At 38.6% G+C, this 15,604-nt stretch overlaps 1 protein-coding gene across 1 annotated transcript in view; it reads left to right on the forward strand.

The window, feature by feature from the left end:
- LOC106080423 (homeobox protein B-H1) overlaps positions 1-15,604 on the forward strand; it is a 72,366-nt gene that overhangs the window by 782 nt on the left and 55,980 nt on the right. The window lies entirely within an intron of this gene.

The following is a 15,604-nucleotide window of genomic DNA, read 5'->3' on the forward strand; positions in this document are numbered from 1 at the left end:
ATGATGAATGGGACAGTTGTACTGTAAGGCATGAAAATCATATTTTGATACATTTTTTTGTAGGAATCGAATTAAACAAAAATAAAATTTCCATAAATAATAAAAAGGACCTGAAAATATCATATTTTTCAGGTCCTTTTTATAATTTTGTGAATTTCGCGAGGATATAAAAAAAAATTCAGCGGTGGTTATTCCCTCCTAGAGGCAACTCTTCACAGAAATCCCACAAAAGCAACCAAGGCGGATTTAAAAAGATGGTCTCACGCGAAAAACCGTTAACAGCTGGCCAGGTTTGACGATATTAAGATGACAGACTTCTGTTTGCATTCTCTTTCTTGTTGTCTTCTTTCTCGCATATTCTCTCATGTAGGCACACGTATACACAAACGCGCACAAATTTCTTTGTGTGTGTTGGCAAATGTACAATACAATCAGCTTGATGACAAGATGGCAGATTGCACCATATGATTTGTGGCTGTTGTACAAATGAGACCACCTTTGAAAAGCAACGCGGAAAATTCAAAAACTTTCAACTTTGGCGCTTGAAAGCGAGCGTCATTCGGTGCTGCCACGCATGAAGTAGTGTTTTTAGTCGACAAAGTTGGAAATTGTGTAACTTTTGCGAGTTGATTATTTGACTTTTTTGCAGAGTTGCATTTTTCAACGCAACGTTCCTCTGTGTTCAGACTCGGCTATAAAAATGAGGCCCCCTATCAGAGTTCACATATCTCCGAGTGCTGTCCTTACTCAGTAATATGTGAGAAGTTTGCCTCTGTTCTTAATAGAATATTCATGGGCAAATTTTGTTATGTATGCCATCTGTCGAAAACAAATGCATTGCTACGATATGCGAATATCAACGCAACATCGTGCATTGACTGGCACGTGATAGCTGTGAGCAGGCTGGGACATTGAGGTGGTGTTCATTGCTGTCACGAGAATCTTAGCTGAGAGGTACCGGGCGCGTCCACAGGTTGCGGACCGAGCGGAACGAGCTTGCTTACATCAGGAGCATGACGAGGCTCGCCACCTCCGCATGAAAATGTGACTACAACAACCGACTGAAGGGCTGTCATATGCTGCAATGCGAAATAACCGCCATTCCATAAATTGCCATAAACATAGTAAATATGCGTAAATTTTCCAAGATTTAGTCCGATTGAACTTAGGACGTTTTTACGTGTTTATTTCTCCATTATAGTCCAAATTTCAAAACGTCAGATGCAAAAAATCGTTGAACACTTATCCTAACCCTGTCCTACCGCTAAAAATCCTCCAAACGGGCACTTCGACTTATAAGGACAAATGAAAGATATGTAATATTTGTCAGTAAAGTACAAATCTCACATAAATATGCGGGGTCTTTCCTCCCTCAAAATATGAGAGCATAGTATAAATGGAAGGGCTATTGAGAACATGGTCGAAATGTGTTTGATAGCATAGTATGAATCTGATATACATTCCAAATTGTGGAAAGTCAATGCTTGCGGTCTTGCACCCGATCGCCCTCTTCATAATTATGCAAAACTTCTTTATATATAAAATTTAATATGTGTTTGTCAGTTTGTTTGTTTGTTCCGTATAGACTCAAACACGGCTGAACCGATTGCCTTGAAATTTTCACAGATTGTGTAGGTTGGTCTGGAAGGAAACATAGGCTATAAAATTTTTTGATATCGGAAGGGGGGCGGACCCTCCCCTTACCCCAAAAGTACTACCCAAAAAAAAGTGGACCGACCGGGACAATATGGGACTCAAATGAAAGGTATCCGGGAGTAGAGTACGAATTTCATATTAAAATTTGGGTCCAAGTACCTGGGAGCCCACCCCAACCCCAAAACCACCTAAAATAGGTTTTTTGGAAGGAGCGGGCGGATCCTCCCCCATTACCCAAAATCACCACCCAAAATCAAAAATGGACCGATCGGGACAATATAGGTATCAAATGAAAGGTATTGCAAAATAGAATACGAATATGGGATTTAAATTTGGGTCTAAGTACTCATCGGGCCGCCCCAACCACAAAATTCCCGCAAACATACATATTGGACGTTCATGCCAATATGGGCCTCAAATCAAAGGTATTCGGGAGTCAATTACGAATGTGGCATACAAAATCAGATCGAAGTATAGGGGACCCCCCCCCACAAATAAAACGTCTTAAATGGACACATGACCCATCTTGGCTATATGGAACTCGGTTTTTTGTTTGTTTCGTAAAATCAAAAACGGCAGATTGTGTAAGTTTGTCTGGAAAGAAACATAGTCTATATAATTTTTAGATATCAGATGGGGGCGGTCCCTCCCCCCCTACCCCAACAACGCCATCCAAAACTAAAAGTGTACCGATAGGGACAATATGTGTCAAAAGAAAGGTATTGGAGAATAGAAAACGAATATCGTGTTAAAATTTTGGTCCAAATACTCAGTGGGCCTCCCCAACCGAAAAACTCCTCTAAACAGATATATTCGAAGTTCATGTCAATATGGGCTTCAATTGAAAAGTATTCGACAGTAGATTACAAATATGGCATAAAAAATTAGATCCAAGTACTGGCAGGTCGCCCCACCCCCAAGTACCTCCAAATGGGCATATTAGCCGGCCATGTCTATATGGGACTCGTGTGAAAGGTATTTGGGAGTAGATTACGAATATGATATTAAAATTTGCATTCCAGTTTAGGTGGCGCTTTTCCTTCCAAAAATAAGTCAAATAGGTTGATTTATCTATTATAACAATATGGAACTCAAATTAAAGGTATTTGAGCTTAGAAAACGAATTTGAATTTGGGAGCCAAGTGTTAGGGGGTACGCCCTAAAGCACCCCCTAAACTGAACTTCATTTTCGATTACGGCAATATGGAGCTGAAATCAACGGTATTTGGGAGTAAAGAAGGAATTTGATATTTATTTTCGTGGCAAAGTGCCGGGAGCCGCCCCAGCCCCAAAACACCTTTCAAACGGTTTATATGGTTGCCCAAAAAGTAATTGCGTATTTTTTAAAAGAAAGTAAATGCATTTTTAATAAAACTTAGAATAAACTTTAATCAAATATACTTTTTTACACTTTTTTTCAAAAGCAAGCTAAAAGTAACAGCTGATAACTGACAGAAGAAAGAATGCAACCCAATATTTACCGACCTTGGCTCACATTAAGTGCACTTCTCATTACCCTAATTTTCAAAACCACCAGATCTCGGAGATTGGTAATGCGTTTCGTTCGAAATTTTTTTTTTGCACTCTCATAGTCAAAACAAAACATGGTTTCTATTGTTGGGGTAGGGTGTCTTGGGGGCCATTTAAAACCCGCCAAATGGGTATATAGACCCATCACGACAATATAAACGAAAGATTCCTGGAGAAAAAAAAAAAACAAATTTGATATGCAATTAAAGAGCCATGTGTTTGGGGAACTGCCCCACCCGAAAACACCTCCCTATTATATAAAATTTATTTGATGTTTAAATTGATTGATTTTCGGGAAATTGATACTCATTTTCGGTACAAAGTCCCTGGGATCCACACCACCCTCAAACAGAATTTTTTCACCGATCATGCCATTATGGGGCCATTTTAAAATGTATTTGAGAGTAGAGCACGAAGCGTATTTTTATATTAAGGGCTAAGTGTCTCTCTAAACCGTAAATATTGGGTTGCCCAAAAAAAGGATTTTTTAAAAGAAAGTAAATGCATGTTTAATAATACTTAGAATGAAGCTGTGAACAATTTGTCAACGCCGACTATATGATAATCCGCAATTACTTTTTGGGCAACCCAATATTTACCAATACGATAATATAGGACTCAAAAGAAACGTATTTGGGAGTGGAGTAAATATTTACCCAGGAACCGAGAAGTGGCACACTTATCACACATCAATGACAGTTTTCCGATTCAAGTTTAAACTCAACGATAAGGAACTTTTTTTATAGACGAGTCCGAATGGCGTGCCACAGTGCGACACCTCTTTGGGGAGAGTTTTTTACATGTTCATGCATGGCAAATGTCGCCAGCATTTAGAGGGGATCACCACTGCTTTAAATTTTGTCCGATGTCACGCCAGGATTTGAACGCAGGCATTCAGCATTATAGGCGGACATAGGCTACAGTGGTACGAATTCGATATACAGGGCGAAGTGTCCCAAGCCTAAAAAGATATTAGTGAGTTAAAGAAGGCGCTGCGGGACGGTTCTGGTAGTAATACATAAACAAAAATCTTTGAGAGTATATTATGACCATGTGACAGATATCTGAATAAAATCTGAAAAGATTTTTAGGTCCTGAAATTTTTGCTAAATGGATTCTCAACTCCGCTGAAAATTAAAAGTAATTTTTCATATTTTCCAACTATGAAATAATTACAAAATAAAAACAATTTTTTATATAAATTTCGAAATTTCGAGAAAATTGTTTTTTGGAAATGCTTATATTTTTAATAGAAAATTTTTATGCAAATCTAGTTTCAAGGAAATTGCTTTTTGATTTTGTATTTCTCCTGAAATTTGAATTTTATTTCCTCTTTTCAAGACTATTAAATTTTTTACAAATGTTTGTACATGAATTAAGCTTTAAATATTTTGCGGCCACATATCGTCAATTGTAAGCCTAGTTATGCAGAAGACTGATGAATGTTGCTTTTCTACGTTGCTACAAGCAACACAGCCTCCATCTTAATTTAGTTTTTGGTTAAATTAAGAACGTAGCCAGTTATTTAGACATTACCTTTATGTATCAATTTCCACATAGACTTGCACGAATATAAGCAGGCCACTTAGTTTATCACCAAGTTAAGGGTTGAGAGGTAGAGAGGAAATCTTACGCACTCACAATTTTCACTAATTTGGAAATTCTTTTGTCCGGAATAATTTCCTTTGGTATGTTAACGATTTAAATGAGGCCACATTGGTATCGTCATTTAACCCTTTTTTCTGCCTCCTTACATGCTCGCATTGGCCCCGTTCACCCAAATGCCAAATTAACAGAATCGAATACATTCTAAAATAGACATTTCCTCTCTGTGGAAAGTGACGGAGATCGTAAGGCATTCAAGAAAAAATGCATAACTAACCGATTGAAAATTAAAAGGATAGCGATGATACGATGAAGATTATTTAGTGAAGTGATTACGTCATTAAAACCACTTTATATTTACATCGAACTTAAACTTAGGGGTGGTACTCTGCTGCTATTTTCATTTAGATGTAAATTATTATTCCTAGAATAATATAAAGGCAGGATTGTATTGACAAAAAAAAATCTTAAAATAATTTTAACAAGCTATACTTCGATTCGGACCATAAATGAATGCTGAACATTGTAGAAGTCATTGTGTAATATTGTATTTTAGTTCATTCGGATAAGAATTGCGCCTTGTAGGGGTTCAAGAAGCAAAATCGGGAAATCGGTTTATATGAGAGCTGTATCAAGCTATTGATCGATTCAGACCATATTGAACACGTATGTTGAAGGTCATGAGAGAAGCCGTTCTACAAAATTTCTGTCAAATCGGATGAGAATTGCGCCCTCTAGAGGCTTATGAAGTCAATCTCCCAGATCGGTTTATATGGCAGCTATATCAGGTTATGTATCGATTTGCGCCATACATACATATTTATTGGAAGTCATAATAAAACACCTTATGCAAAATTTCAGCCAAATCGGATGAGAATTGCACCCTCCAGCGGCCCAAGAAGTCAAGGTTATGAACCGATTTCAACAATACTTAGCATAGTTGTTGGAAGTGATACCAAAACACAACGTACAAATTTTCAGTCAAATCGGACGAGAATTGCGCCCTCTAGAAGCTTAAGAAGTCAAGACCCAAGATCGGTTTATATGGCAGCTATATCAAAACATGGACATATTTGGCCCATTTACAATCCCAACTGACCTGTACTAATAAAAAGTATTTGTGCAAAATTTCAAGCGGCTAATTTTACTCCTTCGAAATTTAGCGTGTTTCGATCTATATAAACCGAGAATTGCGCCCTCTAGAAGCTTAGAAGTCAAGACCCAAGATCGGTTTATATGGCAGCTATATCAAAACATGGACCGATTTGGCCTATTTACAATCCGAATTCTGTGCAAAATTTCAAGCGGCTAGCTTTACGCGTTCGACCGCTATGGTGATTTCCACAGACGGACGGACATGGCTATATCGACTCAGAATATCGAGCCGATCAAGAATATATAATCGTTATGGGGTTGCAGATCTATATTTCGAGGTGTTACAAACCGAATGACTAGATTAGTATACGCGGAGGATAGCTCAAAATTATTTAACTTTAAATTGTTGTTGTAGCAGTTCGTTGTGTTCTATATTTCGTCTGTTTGATTCTGTTGTGTGTTATGGTACGAGTGTCATGGGATTTCTTCTCAATTTCTCCAGTTCTGGGTAAGAAATGTGGCTTTTGTGAGTTCAATGCCGTCAAACTGATAACAGGGCTATATTTAAGTTACATACAAATATGATCAGTTTTTATTCATCCTCAGATGTTGAGGAGTTCATGCAGTGAATTGTTATGGTGAAAATGGGTAGTAAATAAGCATTTATGGACTCATTTTGGCTTATTTAATCTCCGCACATGTTCATTGATAAAATGGCCAATTCTAGATAGTGGACTCCAAAAAATATACACCCATTTTTGGTTTTAGAACATCTGGTAGGTTTTAGCCGGCTTTGGTAGGACTTTTCAGACTGGTAAATCTGTCAAACTAGAAATGGAAAATGCAAATTTGCAACATGCAACACCACTTTCTAGAAAGGTTAAGATGACTGATTATCGAAGGTAATTACTTCAAGAGTGTCGTCGGCACTAAGAGAGGACAACCATCGCGTTTATCGTCAAAGACATTCACCAAAGATTTTTGTCTTTTATAAAACGATGTAAAGTTCACTTCGGTTAAAAAATCATTAATATCAAGTAAAAAAGTTTTTTTTTATAATAATAGCAAATGAAAGCATATGGTCCCAAAAATTTTAATGAACAAGTAAAAAGGTGTTAAGTTCGGCCGGACCGAACTTTGGATACCCACCACCTCGGGTGAAAAATGCATAATTTATGCCCCCATAGCAGCTATACGAAATATGGTCCGAATTGGACCAAATTCGACACGGATATTGAATGGTCTAATAAGTGTTATGTAAAACAAATATTGGTCTTTTTGGTAGCCATATCCAAATACAGACCGATCTGAACCATACACGAAACGGATGTCGAAAAGCCTAACCTAAGCCAATGTGTCAAATTTCAGCGAAATCGGATTATAAATGTGGCTTTTATGGCGCCAAGACTTTAAAACGCGATATCGGTCTAGATGACAGCTATATCCAAATCTGAATCGATCTGGGCCAAATTAAAGAGGGATGTCGAAGAGCCTAACACAACTCACTGTCCGAAATTTCGGCCAAATCGGACAACAAATGCGTCTTTTATGGGGTCAAGCCTATAAATCAAGATATCGGTCTAAACGGCAGCTATATCCATATCAGGTCTGATTTGGGCCAAGTTGAGAAAAAAAAATGTCGAAGAGCTCAACACAACTAACTGTCCCCAAATTTCAGCGAAAACGGACAATAATAATGCGGTCCAAATCTGGACCGATCTGAGCCAAATTGAAGAAGAATGTCAAAGGGCCTAACACAACTCACTGTCCCAAATTTCGGCGACATCGGCGAATAAATGCGCCTTTTATGGGCCCAAAACTTTAAATCGAGAGATCGGTCTATATGGCAGCTGTATCCAAATCTGGACCGATTTGGGTCAAATTGCAGAAAGATGTCAAGGTGTCTAACGCAATTCAATGTCCAAAATTTTGGCAAAATCGGACAATAAATGCGTCTTTTATGGGCCCAAGACCTTAAATCAAGAGATCGGTCTATATGGCAGCTATATCCAAATCTGGACCGATTTGTGTCCAATTAAAGTGGGATCTCGACTGGCTTAACACAACTCACTGTCCCAAATTTCAGCAAAATCGGATAATAAACGTGGCTTTATGGGCCTAATATCCTAAATCAGTGGATTGGTATATATGGCAGCTGTACCAAAATCTGGACCGATTTAGGCCAAATTGAAGAGAGATTTCGGAGGGTCGAACGCAACAGTCCCAAATTTCAGCAAAATCGGATAATAAATGTGGCTTTTATGGGCCTGAGACCCTAAATCGGCGGATCGGTCTATATGGGGGCTATATCAAGATATAGTCCGATATAGCCCATCTTCGCACTTAACCTGCTTATGGACAAAACAAAGAATCTGTGCAAAGTTTCAGCCCAATATCTCTATTCTTATAGACTGTAGCGTAATCTCAACAGACAGACGGACGGAATAGGCTAGATCGTCTTAGATTTTTACGCTGCTCAAGGATATATATACTTTGTAGGGTCGGATGGATATTTCGATGTGTTTGCAAACGGAATGGCAAAAAGAATATATCCCCTTCCTTCGGTGGTGGGTATAAAAAGGGTAGACATTATTTTTAAATTAATATTGAATAAATTCCACTAACATATTTATGTATGCAAATACGTATGTGTAATATCAAAGTTATCAAATGTGCTCAATTATTTCGATTACCATGCCGGAGTCACGTGTTGACTTCATATCCTACTTTGATCTGTTGCTGATAATATATTTTTTTATATTGCCTTTTTTTTATTATTATTTTCTTTTTATCACCAACATCTCTAAGGCAGGCGAATATTAAAGTCTACTAGACTCTGGCTTTGTTTTAATGGACTGGCTGTCTTACATGTTAAGCCACTTGTCGTCGCCAGGATATCATCGTAATCGGCGTTTGTCATTGGTGTCATTAGCTTCAGAATCGGCATCAACATCGACAAACATCTTTTATCCTTATTGCAACATACATAATTGACATTTTATTGTTTTGGCAATGGTAACGTGGCCATAAAAAGAATTGTAATTTGAAAATCGTTGACAAGATTTTGAATGGTCCAATTCCCAACGTTTTTTTTCCTTTTTTTTACTTAAAGTTATATTAGAGAGCAAACACGTGTTCCAATAAGAGATGCCTACAAAACACACGTGGGTATAGCACCATCCACCCCTTGCAAAGTTCCGCTTGAAGGGTGAGAGTCGGCAAATAAATGCTTCCTTTCAAACGTAATCGCTTAAATCGCATCGGTTGCGGACAATTGAAGGAAAATAAATTAAGTCACCCTTTTTGTGAAGCGGCATAGATGATGATGTTGACGGTATTTAATTTTGTCATTTTTTGGTGTAATAAGCGTAACGCTCATAGTTGGAAAGGGAAAAGAAGCAGTCTTCGGAAGGTTGAGACTAGGGTTGACTGTGGCAGTGTTAACAAGGTTTGCCAAGTATAAATGTAATTTTTATTTTATGGCAAATATCTACAACAGCAATAACAGTACCGACAATAGGCCTTGAGTGTTTGGGATTATCCTTGTGATTGTTAATAAAATGAGAGGAGAAAAATATATTTTTTACAGAGGTGTACAATCTTCGATAAACTCGCTTTAAGTTGGTGTATATGCACTCAGAAAAATGCTTATAGGAGTTAAATACATAATACACGTTAGTCCATGATATTTATCCAGGATTAGTTAAAAAATCCTAAAGAGCGAGAAAATAAACTTTGTGCAAATAAAACTAACTACTCGTGAGTATAGTTAAAATAGCTTACAATTCAGGTGGAGTTAGCAATATTCCTTAAAAGATTATTTTTGAAATAAGCGAGAATTTTACTAAACATTGGCAAAATCATATCATTGTTGACAATACCTTTTCTGAAATGAATGTACTACTTAAAGAAATAATGATTTTTAGTTTAATATAACTTAAACGCTCATTCTCATTCCCATTTCTTAAACTCACTAATACATGCTCGAAATTGAGAACAATTTAATAAACACACCTCCAATAGTGAGACATTGTGTCTATAAATAGAACTTGACAAGACTGAACAAAATAAGCATGGCCTTCTTTGATGAAAAGAAGTGAGAAAATGTTTTGCTTCTGTGTTGTTAGTAAATATTGTAATGGGGACATAGTCAAAGACTCACCAATACTGATGTGGATGAATGCGATGAGCGTCTGTTTTGTAAACAGAAAGGTCTTGATTCAATACTCGGCTGGGACAAAAGGTGAAGTTTTTTTTTAATTTATAATTGCAATATTTCATATTAAATTTGTATCCTTCACAATAGCTGTGCAATTGATAGCATGGGGATGGGAGACAGGCGGAAATAAATGGGCAGAGTTATTAAGATGCCTCCAATTGGATGCTCTGTAGTGTTCGGAAAATGCGACATATTTTTAAAATAATTTCATGTTCTTTAATTCATATTTTACCTGTGGGAAGTTGAAAGTGAACTAATGCTATGTATAAACAATTTCGTAGCTACATACATATAAAGAATGTGTGTTTGATTAGTCGTTTTACATACATGCCAAATTTTGACCAAATAGGATAAAAATTGATTATATTCAGGCTCAAAAAGTCAAAACCAAAGATCGGAATATATGCTTAAGGGCTACTTATATTTATAGATTTTCTGGACCAAAGAAGTCATCGAAAAATGGGTTTATAAGCAGGCTATATAACAATATGAAGCTATGTGTAATGAGGGGGTCAATTCGAGCGAACCAAAAAAAAAAAACACCAACCATCGCAAACTGGTCCATATATTCAACGAAGAATATTTCTCACACTCCAAGCACAGAACCATATAACAACACGGGTACTATCAGTGTTTTGTATAGTAAGATCTTCGTTTGTCGAGAGGTGGCTTTGTTTCTAAACTGCTTTCTTTATCCAAAGTAACATCTTTTTGCCAGTATTATTCTTCACTGTATTTCAAAACTGGTGTCATTTATTTCAGTTACGGCGGTGCCGAGATAAGGTTGCTGTCTATCTCAAAGTTGTGGTTCCCAAATTTCTCCATTTTCTCTATCTGATCGGTTGTATAAGGCGTTTTGCAAGTTGAAACCATCCATTTCGTCTTCTCTCCAGTTGCAGCCAGACCCATTTTCACTGACTCTCTTTCAATTCTTTCTAAAGCTGCAATTGCTACTACCGGTGACAGATCTATGATATCGATGTCGTCGGCATAGGCGAGTAGCAAGTGTTCTCTTGTGAGTAGTGTGTCACATATTCATCTCGTATAATCTTCTCCAGCAGGAAATTAAAGAGATCACACGATATGCTGCCTCCTTGTCTGAAATATTGTTTGGTACTAAATGGTTCGGAGAGATTCTTTCCTATTCTTACTGGGGAACGTGTATCAGCAAGTGCCATCCTGCAAAGTCTTATTAATTTTGCAGGGATACCAAACTCAGACGTGGCTTGAAATATGTACCTTTGAACGTATAGGGCTGTCGAAAGCGGCTTTGTAGTCAACAAAGAGATGGTAGGTGTTGATTTATCCTTCTAGGGTCTTTTCAAGGATTTAGCGCAGTGTGAATATCTGGTCTAGGGTGGATTTACCAGGTCTAAAGCAGCATTGATAGAGTCAAATTATCTCATTGACTTTAGGTTTTAATCTTCACACAGTACCAGGATTCACTGAATAAGGTTAAGCCAAGCGATCAGCCGATATACTTTTTTTTTAATATTTGGCAGTACTTGGCATTGAGGATGTCAACTTGTTCTCTTTTTACATTCATTCTTTGTTTACGTTTTCTCCTATATGATGACATTTTCAATCGTCAGATTTGACATCCTTAATGATGTTTATGGGGCCTATCCACTTTGTGTTTTTGCATGTGACCTAACCTACTATTAGTGAATCCTGACACAGTACGTTTGAGAGAGTATCTTGTATGCGATGCGGAGGAGACATATTCCTCTAAAGTTGGCACAGTTGGCTAAGGTACCAATCATCGGGTATACGTTCTTCTAGCCAGATTGCGTAGATAAGCTGATACATACGCCTTATCAGCGTGTCGCCTCCGGTCTTAAGTGGTTCAGCGGGTAACCCTTCGGCTTCTACTGCCTTGTTGTTCTTTAGTCGGGTCACTGCAACTGGACCTCATTCTGACTAGGAGGTTAACATTTTGTACCATCATCAGGGATTGGTTCGGCGGTATCCTCTTCGCTGCCATCGTCAGACACTAGCAGTTGGGTAAAATGTTCTTTCCATATCCTCAGCACGCTATCTGTGTCAGTTACTAGATTTCATTCTTTGTCTCTGTAGGAGGATGTGCCTGCACCGAAGCCATCAGTTTGATGTTTAATTCTTTGGTAGAATTTCCGGTCTTCATTCTGACTCCTGTACATCTCAATTCGCTCACACTCACGTCTTTCCATTTCCTTTTTCTTTATGCGGAATAAACATTTCTCCTCTCTCCTTTACTCCCGATACCTCTCCTTCATCTGGCGCGTTGCTACTGATTGTAGGGTTGCTCTATATGCCGCATTCTTGGCTTCAGTAGCATCTCGACACTCTTGGTCGTACCAAGGGTTTTTTGGAGAAGGCTTCCAGTACCCAAGTACGGATTTCGCGGCATTTTCCATGAAGTGGGCAATAGTTTGCCACTGTGCCATTATATCATCGGAATAAGGAGTGCTTTCATCAAGCAGTTGGGTCAGTCGAGTGGAGTATACCGCTGCCATTTGCTGCTTTTCAATGTACAGCTTCTGCGCAGTGTCAGATCGTACTTTCCCCGCCATGTTCAAACGGGTGCGAACCTTTGCTGCAACAAGGTAATTATCCGAATCTATATTCGCTCCTACGGATCGATCATACATCTTACACGCTGGATGAATGCCTTCCATCTATCACAACGTGATCAATTTGGTTTTTTTTTGGTCATGTTTTGATCGGGTTATATTGAAATCTGGTGCTGCTTACTACCATGTTTGTTGCCGCGGCGAAATCTATTAACCTCAACCCATTATCGGATGTTATCTTGTGGAGGCTAAACTTTCCGACTGTTGGACCAATGATGCCTTCCTTCCTTTTGAATTTCATGGGCGGGGCAGCGGTCACATTCTCTCTCTAGGCGCTCGTAGAAAATATCATTGGTCTGTTCGTCCTTGTCTTCCGTCGGGGTATGGGTACAACAAAGGCTAATGTTGAAGAATTTGGTTTTTATACAGATTGTGGCTAGCCTCTCACCCACCGGAGTAAAGCTTGAGACAAGGTCTTCCAGTCTCCGACTAACCACAAATCCACAGCCAAATTCATACTTCGTGTTATGGCAGCTATAGTATAGTTTGTCACCCTTTGGTGTTGTTTTGCGGACATTCCAGGTTCAGGTCCGCAAATCATGGCCCTTTTTTCGTCAACGTTACGTGGGATCGTTTTTACTATTCTTTTCTTTCTATAGTTTTGCGGGGGCGTGTTACCGGCCAAGCGCACCAACGGCTCGCAACATCCCTTGATGTTGCGAGCCGTTTGCTGCAAGATCCGATGGTCGCCTCCTAACCTGGAACAGACGCTGATGTTGGCCATTGGTTATTTGAAGGCGCCAATAACTCGCCTTGTCATCTCCAGTATCATTGGCACTCAGTATTTAATTAAAAGCCAGTGCCACCTGATCCCTCACTGAAACTCTCCTCTCGAAATCGAAATAAAAACGAAGCTTTCCACTATCCGCAACCTGTGGATGCTTTCAGCTAAGCTTCCCTTGATAATGATGAACATCATGCAAGTCGGAGCTACTTAGTCCGTCCATATCTTCTAAGCCCAGATGAAATGGCTGAAGGATCCTCGGCTATGTCCGTCTGTCCGCATTTTTCCGGCTGTCCTTTCTATACTTTCCACCATAGGATGGGATTATACTAACATCGTTACCCCGTTTGTAACTCTTGGAAATAATGATCTGCAACTCAACATAGTATATATATTCTCGATCGCCTTGACATTCTAAGTCTTATAGCCATGTCCGTGCATCGTGTGTCTGTCGAAAGCAAGCTAACTTTCGAAGGAGAAATGAAATTTTTCGACATATCTTTCATATTTACCGATATCTCGAATTGATCTCTTTAGCCTCTAGAAGGCGTAATGCACAACGACTTCTTCTATGGTCTCCAACATACATGCCAATTATGGTCTTAATCGGTCTAAAACCTAATATAGATCCCATATAGGCTGATCTGCCGATTTCACTTCTTGAGTCCCTAGAGAGCCCAGTTCTTATCTGATTTGCGGTATCTGTGTCCTGATTTGTCTGAAGCAATCTGGTAATTTCTTTTCTTCAAAACTGATTTAATAATCCCCCCTTTGTGTGTAACATTTGATTGGTCATTTAGCTCGACTTAAATACGCGAATGTATGAATTTTATTTTATTGTTATACAATAACGGCAGACCAAAGCCTTTGATGGGAATCAAACCCACGACCATCGCACTGATAATGTGAGCTACCAACTCTGCCAGCGGCCGCTCTAGTAAAGCGATAACTACCTTTGAAAATTGCTTCTTGTACTCTCGCCAGTATTTGAACTCAGGCGTTAAAGGTGCTAGGTGAACTTGCTATTCTGTGTACCACGGTGAGTGTTAATGCAGGTATTAAACATTTCGGTTAATGATAACGACATTTTTGTTCTAAATTAATCGCACAACTTTCAAACAGATGGGCCATCTCTGACAATCTTCTCGTGGTTGTTATCCAAATATTCCATTGTTACTTAGCTTCTTAATATCACCGCCGTAATGGGCTGCTAATGATATCCTTAGTAAAGATTTGTGACAATTGTCATTTTTAATGACAATACTTTGTACGTGGGTATATATTGTACGAGTATGCGTATGTACATGTATTGAAGTGGGTAATAAGTAAAATTTCGCATGGATTGTGCAAGAACATTGAAATCGTTTTTGTGATATTTTATTTGTTTGTATTTGAGCGCTGAGTGATATTAACACTCCGAATATGTATTCTGAATACGTTTACTTGGAATAGCTTTAGATATCACCGTAATAGTAACAGGCGTCAACATAAGTAGAGTATTCTGTTTAGCTTTCGGAATAGTTGCGAAAAACTTTAAAAAATATCATAATTTTTATACCCACCACCGAAGGATGGGGCTATATTAATTTTGTCATTCCGTTTGCAACACATCGAAATAGCCATTTCCGATCCTATAAAGTATATATATGCTTGATTAGCGTAAAAATCTAAGACGATCTAGCCATGTCCGTACGTCTACGTTTGTACAGATTTTTTTTTTGTCCATAACCAGGTTAAGTTCGAAGATGGGCTATATCCGGTTATATCTTGATATATAGACCCCATATAGACCGATCCGCCGATATAGAGTCTTAGGACCATCAAAGCCTCATTTATTATCCGATTTCGCTGAAATTTGGGACAGTGAGTTGGGTTAGGCCCTGCCATATGGAACGATCTCTCGATTTAAGGTTTTGGGCCTATAAAAGGCGCATTTATTGTCAGATGTCGTCGAAATTTGGGACAGTGAGATGTGTTAAGCCCCTCGACATACTTCTGCAATAAGGCACAAATCGGTCCAGATTTGGATATAGCTGTCATATAGACCGATTTCTCGATTTAAGGTTTTGGACCCATAAAAGGCGCATTTATTGTCCGATGTCGCCGAAATTTGGGACAGTGAGTTGTGTAAGGCCCTTCTTTAATTTGGTCTAGATCGGTCCA

The sequence above is a fragment of the Stomoxys calcitrans genome, chromosome 2, assembly GCF_963082655.1.
Source record: "Stomoxys calcitrans chromosome 2, idStoCalc2.1, whole genome shotgun sequence".
NCBI classification, from domain to species: domain Eukaryota; kingdom Metazoa; phylum Arthropoda; class Insecta; order Diptera; family Muscidae; genus Stomoxys; species Stomoxys calcitrans.